Here is a 7,602-nt window from a genome sequence, read left to right as displayed (position 1 = left end):
CAAAACAAAAAAACCAAAACCAAAACCAAAACCACTTGGCTTTTATATGTTAAGCAAGAAGTCTGGACTCTTGAAAATTTCTGTCCTTATAAACTAGACACTTCTTTCCTCTTTACCAATAAGGGCATTATATTAGACGTCTTTCTTTCTTCCTCTCTCTCTCTCTCTCTCTCTCTCTCTCTCTCTCTCTTTCTTTCTTTCTTTCTTTTTCTTTCTCTCTTTCTATCTTTCTTTAAAGATTTATTTATTTGTTATGTGTAAGTACACTGCAGCTGTTTTCAGACACACCAGAAGAGAGCATCAGATCCCATTACAGATGGCTGTGAGCCACCATGTGGTTGCTGGAATTTGAACTCAGGACCTCTGGAAGAGCAGTCAGTGCTCGTAACTGCTGGGTCATCTCTCCAGCCCCGGCATATTTCATTTAATGTTTTACAGGCACTAAGAATTATATTTCAAAAGCATTCTAAATGACAGACATGGGAAAGCCCCAGTAATATATAACCACAATTATTTTCAGCATATAATAGCTAATCATAAAAAAATACCAAAAGGAAATCCATCAAAATATCATAGTAGTTATATCTGAATCATAAGATTATGGATGGTTTATGTATTATGGCTTCTAATTTTATAAATGGACATAATTATTTCATGATTAGAAAGTAATAAGAGTTATTAAGGTAAATGCATAAATTATGATGCATTCATCTAAAAGATAATTTTGTAGTCATTGAAAATAGTGTTTTAGAAGCATTTTTAGTGACATTGAAAAATGCTCACATTGGAACTATTGGAAAGGTAATCAAAACAACATTTAACACCAGTTATATATACACAGCTAGTATATGGGAATGACTAAAGGGGTTATTTCAGAGTGTTAATAGAAGTCACCTGTGTTGATAGCATAGCCTTTTTAAAAAAAAAAAATTATGTGTGTTCTCTAGCATTGAGAATCAGGGTGCCCTTATAGTTGTAGTTGTATTTGAATCTCCAGAGAAACATATCCAACAGGATATGCAGACATACAGATGAATTAATTGTGAAAATTCTTAATATGATCTAAGACTAGATCATATAATAATAAGACTGAGGGCTAAGAAGTCCCTCAGTCTGCTGTCTGCCAGCTGGTTGCTCAGGGAAGCTGGTAGCATAGTTTGGTCCAAGTCCAAAGGCCTAACAACACGTGGTGCCTATGTCTGAAGGCTGCAAAAGATGACTGTGCCAATTCCCCAAAGATAACACAGTTGCCCTTCCTCAGCCTTTTGGTCTATTTGGACCCTCAGCAGATTGGATGATGGCCATCTGCATTGATGTGTAGATATTTTTTTTTAATTCAACCTACTGATTATAAAGCAAATGTGTCTCTCTCTCTCTCTTCTCTCTCTCTCTCTCTCTCTCTCTCTCTCTCTCACACACACACACACACACACACACACACACACACACACATGAATAATTAAGGAAGGATTTCTCAGAAAGGGAGGGATTAAGCCTGGAAATGAGGCAAGGGAAAAATATTTACACAACATATTTTGAATCCAGAATCATCCACAGAGACATATTAAAAAAAAAAATCTCTTTCTAGCTACTAGCGAACCTCTTAGCTCAAGCAAATTAATATGTAAAGTTAACAATCATGTAATTAAAATAATGTATTATTTTAATTAAGAATAGGTGTCAACTCCCTGCCTCCTATCTCTTTGCTATATAGGAAGTCAGACTCTTTTTCCATTTTCTTCTGATTAAAACCTGAAAGAAATCTCCTTTGTCTTTCCTGAAGGCTCTACTGGATGGAGCCCCTCATCCTGGGAAGAAACTGCAGCTTTTTAAGCTTGCACTAGGTATGAATGTCTTTCTCCAGTGAAGCTTCTCCACTTTTATATCCCAATTTACACACACACACACACACACACACACACACACACACACACACACACACAAATAATTAAGGAAGAATTCCTCAGGAATGGAGGGATTAAGCCTGGAAATGAGACAAAAGGGAAAATATTTACACAACATATTTTGAATTTAACCATATGTCTTGACAGCTGCTACATACAACTTTTGTACTTAATCTTTCCCAAATCACCACAAAATAGGTGCAGCCTTTTCTTATGAAGTAGACTATTTTCTACAGCTTCATGTAACTAAGAAATGCTTTAAGTGAAATTTGAATGGGGGCGGTTTTCCTGAAAGGCCTGTGCAGTTAACAAACTGTTGGAACAAACACCTGGACTTTGTTTTGTGTGTTTGGAAACTGGTGAAACCCTTGCAAAAGGCTTCATTTCTGCTTACAGCAGCCTCAGGATCCCTACGGGAAGGGAGGCTTGTGAAGGCGAGTGGTTTGTCCAAGACCACACAGTTATCATTGTGGCAGGATAAAGTGGGCAATTCTTTCTGGTTCTAAAGATCTACAGGCCTTAAGTATAGAAGAGATACAGAAAACAGCTTAGGTACTATAGAAAGGTCCAAGAGGAGGTGGCTAGCTTTGTAATAAAAACTATAGGTTAGTAAAAACAGGGAAACTCATCTTGCTCACAGGCAAAGGGAGATTGGATCAGAAGATTTCTCGCATGAGATTAACATTTAATGCTATTTATTTCCTGGATACAAACAGCTCAGGCCATGGTGAGGTGATCAGCTTAGTTCCTTAGGAACACAGGGGCTCTGTGGAGTTTACGGGAGCATGTGGACACAGTTACTTTATTTATTTAGAATTGCCAGGTTTGGGTTCACTCTCCCAAAATGTCACTGCATGATTTGCAAACAGTGCTCTGTGTCCCTTCTCATTGGTAACACTCTGTATACTGTTTCTTAATCTGGAATTCTCTCTTGGTAACTATGGATTTGGGACACTCTGAGCGAATCGCTATGCCAAGTGAAATAGGCTCTGAGATTAAATAAATCTCACTGGGGAACTTAGTCTTATGATTTTTATCCAACTGGTGGTGGTTCTTAGATAACATCAACTGTGGCGGTTGAGTAGAGCTCTAAGTGAGGACTCCTAAAAGACACTTTACAAATCATAACTGGCTTTTGTGTTATTGAAGCAATTCCAGTTGAAGCCCATGACCTACTTTATCTAACGTTTTGTTGCCATAGTGCTTGGGTTAAATATGTAACAAAGGAAAATTGATTTCCAGTATAAATCTTCTTAATTTTTATTGTGCCCCACAGTGCTACATGAATGATGCATGCGTGATAAGCCTCACAGTTAGAAGACTCCAGGGGGGGTTTGGAGAGTTTAAGTATGATAGCCTTAGTTGGTGCTTATTACAATAATATATTTTCTGTTGATCTGGATCATTTTCTTAAAGGATACAGGAGCTTTATGAACATCCGGAGGCAGACAGGAAACAATCTGTTCAGAAGACTCCAGATGAGGTTTCCACGTCACGTGGGTCAGATCAATACTTCCTCAAAAGGAAGTCAGTATTTATATGGAAAGTACAGACTTCAAGCTCAGAAACAAATTCTCCCCCTCCAAATGCTTCCGTGCCTCGTTTGGTTTTTTTAAAAAATCAATTTCTCAGTAAATTGTGCCTTTCGAAGTCTCCAGTAAATTGTGCCTTTCGAAGTCTCCAAACAACACCAACAAAGCAACAATGCCAAAACCCTTGGGGTGTTGTGTAGGTGAATGGTTAGAGAATAGGGCTTGATAAAGATGAAGGACTAACATTTCCCAGCATGCAATATCCACAGTGTTTCTTTCTGTTGTGCTTAGCTCTGTCATTGCATCTTAGTTTCCCCCTACCTTTTAAAAGTCTCCTCCAGTCTCAGAGTTTCACGAGGCCGTAATAACCCTAACACTTGCGGTGTTTGGCCTACAGAGGATTTCCTGTTGATCCTAATGATTTCTCCATTTAGTCTATTTACCTCCGTTTGCATGCCTTTTGGAAGGGCAAGCTTTTTAGCTGTACTGATTACATCACTGTTTCATAGTCTATACTTGGCATGACTCCCTGAGGTTATACATCTGGATCTTATAGGTATTTAATTATATTACCTTATTTTTAGGGAGGCGATGTATACATTGAAAAACTGTGCTGAGCATAGTGTTCATCCATGTAGTCATTTCTGTGTGGAAACTGTTGATATTATTCATGCTTATATTTTTCTAATCCAGTTTGTTTTCAGTTTTGATATGAGTGGTTTGATTCATTGTAAGCGACAGACCTCTCTTTTGGGCCTACAGAGAAAAATGAGGAGGCCCCAAGTGTTGAGAATCCTTTACTCTCTCCTCCTCTTAGGTATGACTGATGGCGAATAATGGATTTTATTTTACAGCTCTTTTCAGTTTTCTTTCCTGCTTCTCTGAATTTCTCTGAACTGTCTCTTTCTGGGATATTACCTTCAAATTTGCTGAGACAGAGAATCCAGAATGGGAGAGTTCAGTCTGCTCACCTATGTTTGCCTCTGGGCTGGGCACAGGATTCTCCCAGTTTAAGGACGAATGTTCAGGATTGCAGCGCGACTTGCCTCTGCATGGTAATTAGGGTACAAGAAACTGTCTGTGGTTGTTGGCTTAAAACTAGGCTCCTGGGGGTAGGCACTTGGAGTCAGAGAGCCCACTGATACAAAAGAGGCCAGAACTTGTCAGTGGTTTAACACTATGTAAACTGGCGTCATGTTTCCTGGCTTTGTGACTTTGCTCCATCAGTTACTAGCTGTGGGAGCTAAGGTGAGTTATTGTGCCAATCTATGCTCAGCGTCTTCATCTGGTGAATGGGGACAACAACATACACTTCACAGGGCTGCTGTTACCTTACAGCAAAGGAACTTGCATAGAGTTAAATGTTTAACAAGGATTGAATAGAGGTTGGTCATTATAACCATAATAATAATGATTGACAGTTGCTTATTTGTAGTACCTTTCATATTGTAGATTCTCAATATTTGCTGAATGAATGTATTAATGAATGGATTAATTATGCATTAGTGCTTGACAAATGTAATTTGGGTAAGTAAATAATTTCCCAGGTAATAAGTTAAAACAAAAAAATAACCCATTTCCTTTCAAAAACTTTTCCATAATGATACATTTCAAATGGTCTTTAAAACAGAAGACCATTTTTACTCTCTTCAAAGTAGCCCTGGAAAATTCATATTATTCTTTATAAGACTCAATATTAGATTCTCTACTGGCTAGGAATCTTGTAGGGTGTCTGCTTCAGCAAAATGTATTAATTACTAACCTGACAGGCTTTCTTATGGGAATTTATCAGTAATGGAGGAGACAAATCTATCATTCCTATCCTCAAGAGTAGTAACAAGTGTATTATTGCTTCAAGTTTTTCATCAGTTTGATAAATAAGTGATATGAGAGAAACACAAACCCTGAGGCCCACAGGTTGGACCGGGGCTGCTGAGGAATCAAGTCCATCTGGTGCCTTTATAAAGATGAGTTCTATTGAAATAAAGCCTTGCTCAGAGCTTTGCTTGGCTAGAGTCTGTTGGCATCTTCTACTGGCATATCCCTTGTCCTGTTTGCCTATTGTGCCACACACATATGTCATGCCTTTAGCTCATGACAATTTCAAAACAAAGTAGATGATGATAATTCAGGTACCAGAAAGCATCACTCTAAGCCCTCATGAGCAAGTGCATGGCATCTACCTCCTTCACTTTTACAGTCACCTACTTTCTGCTGTGAGCATCAAATGCCCATCACATTTCTCTTAAAAAAACAAACAAACAAACAAAAAAAAACAACAACCAACCAACCAACCAAACAAACAAACAAACAAAAAAAACTAGTGACAATTTTAGAGTTGTAGTTTCTTTTAAAAGCCATGGAAATATTAAAAGGACATAGCTTCATTTTAATCCCAGGTGTGGGGTATGGGGCTGTCTCGGATGGTCCACAGCAGCTGGTTATGGTTTGCATTGTGTCCTAGCAGGGATAGGACTTTGCCGGCTGTAGATAATTTCTGCAGTTGTGTGACATTTAGAATTATGGGGACTTTTCAGAGGATATATAAATGCTAGGGTGTGTGCTGGGTTGTTGGTTAGCTGTTGCTGGGTTGTTGACGGTCGAGATTTGTTAAGTAGTTGTGTGCAGCCGGGCGGTGGTGGCGCACGCCTTTAATCCTAGCACTTGGGAGGCAGAGGCAGGCGGATTTCCGAGTTCGAGGCCAGCCTGGTCTACAGAGTGAGTACCGGGACAGCCGGGGCTACAGAGAGAAACCCTGTCTCAAAAAACCAAAAAAAAAAAAAAAAAAAAAAAAAAAAAAAAGTAGTTGTGTGCAAAGAAGAAACAACAAGAAGAAATTAGATATCCTGACACCGAAGATCAAACTTGCCCCAAGGAACTCAACACCCGTAATCAGCAGGAAGTAGTCTAACTCTAATTTGGCTCTCTTTCTGACCCTTGGTTTTACTCAGTGGTCTCCTCCTTTCCTCTTTATCCTTTCTCTAGCCTCTCTTATCTAGTGATGGGGGGATGAAAGGGTAGAAGCAAAGGGGTGGAAACGCCACAAAATAGCCAAAGACAAGCTACAACAACCCCCTATATCTTTTCTTTTATTGAACATGATTTTTTCTCATATAATATATTCTGATTATGATTTTTCCTTCCTGTATTCCTCTCAGTTCCTCCCACCTCCCTCCCATCCAAATCATTTCCCTTTCTGTCTCTTATTAGGAAACAAACAAGCTTCTAAGGGATAATAATAAAATAAGAGAAGGTAAAACAAGAACTAACACATCAGGATAGGACAAAACAAACAGAAGGAAAAGAGCCCAAGAAAAAGGCACAAGAAGACAGATATAGACACAAAGACCCACGTGTTCACATGTTCAGGAATCACATAAAATACTAAACTAGAAGCCAAAATATATAACCAAAGGACCTGTGAGGTGAAAAGACAGAAAAAATATATACCAAAAAATAAAAATAAGATTAAAAAAAGCCCTGGAACATCCAAAGATTCTATTGAGGTAGTTTTCTGCTGGGCATTTACATACCTGCAAAAATAGTTTGTTTCTCCAGTGAGGATTCCCTTGGAGAAAAACTAATCTTTCATTTATAAGTGGTTAACAATTAGAGGGAGATTCTGGGTTAGGGATGGGGCATGTGTCCACTTATCCTTTCAGCTCTAGGACCCCATCTGGTGCAGACATGCGCTGGCCCTGTGCGTGCTCTTCCAGTCCCTGATTCATGTGTGTGACTACCCTGTTGATTTAAAGGGCCATGTTTCCTTGGTGCCCTCTATCTATCCCCTTGGCTCTTACATTCTTTCTGCCTCCTTTTCTGCAGGGTTCCTTGAACTCTGGGGGACAGGGGGACAGATTAGATGAAGACATTCCACTTAGGACTGAGTGTTCTGAGATCTCTCACTCTGCACATTGTCTGGCTGTGGTTCTCTGTATCTGTTCCCATTTGCTGTAGGAGGAAGTGTTTCTGATAATAGCTGAGAAGGCATTGATCTATGAGTACAGCAGAATTTCACCAGGAGTCACTTTATTGCTATGTTCTTTTAGTAGAACAGTAGTATTTGACTTTGTGTGTGTGTGTGTGTGTGTGTGTGTGTGTTTTGTTTTTTGAGACAGGGTTTCTCTGTGTAACCCTGGCTGTCCTGGAACTCACTCTGTAGACCA

Source organism: Mastomys coucha, unplaced genomic scaffold (genome assembly GCF_008632895.1).
Source record: "Mastomys coucha isolate ucsf_1 unplaced genomic scaffold, UCSF_Mcou_1 pScaffold16, whole genome shotgun sequence".
NCBI lineage: Eukaryota > Metazoa > Chordata > Mammalia > Rodentia > Muridae > Mastomys > Mastomys coucha.
This window is presented reverse-complemented; position numbering follows the sequence as displayed.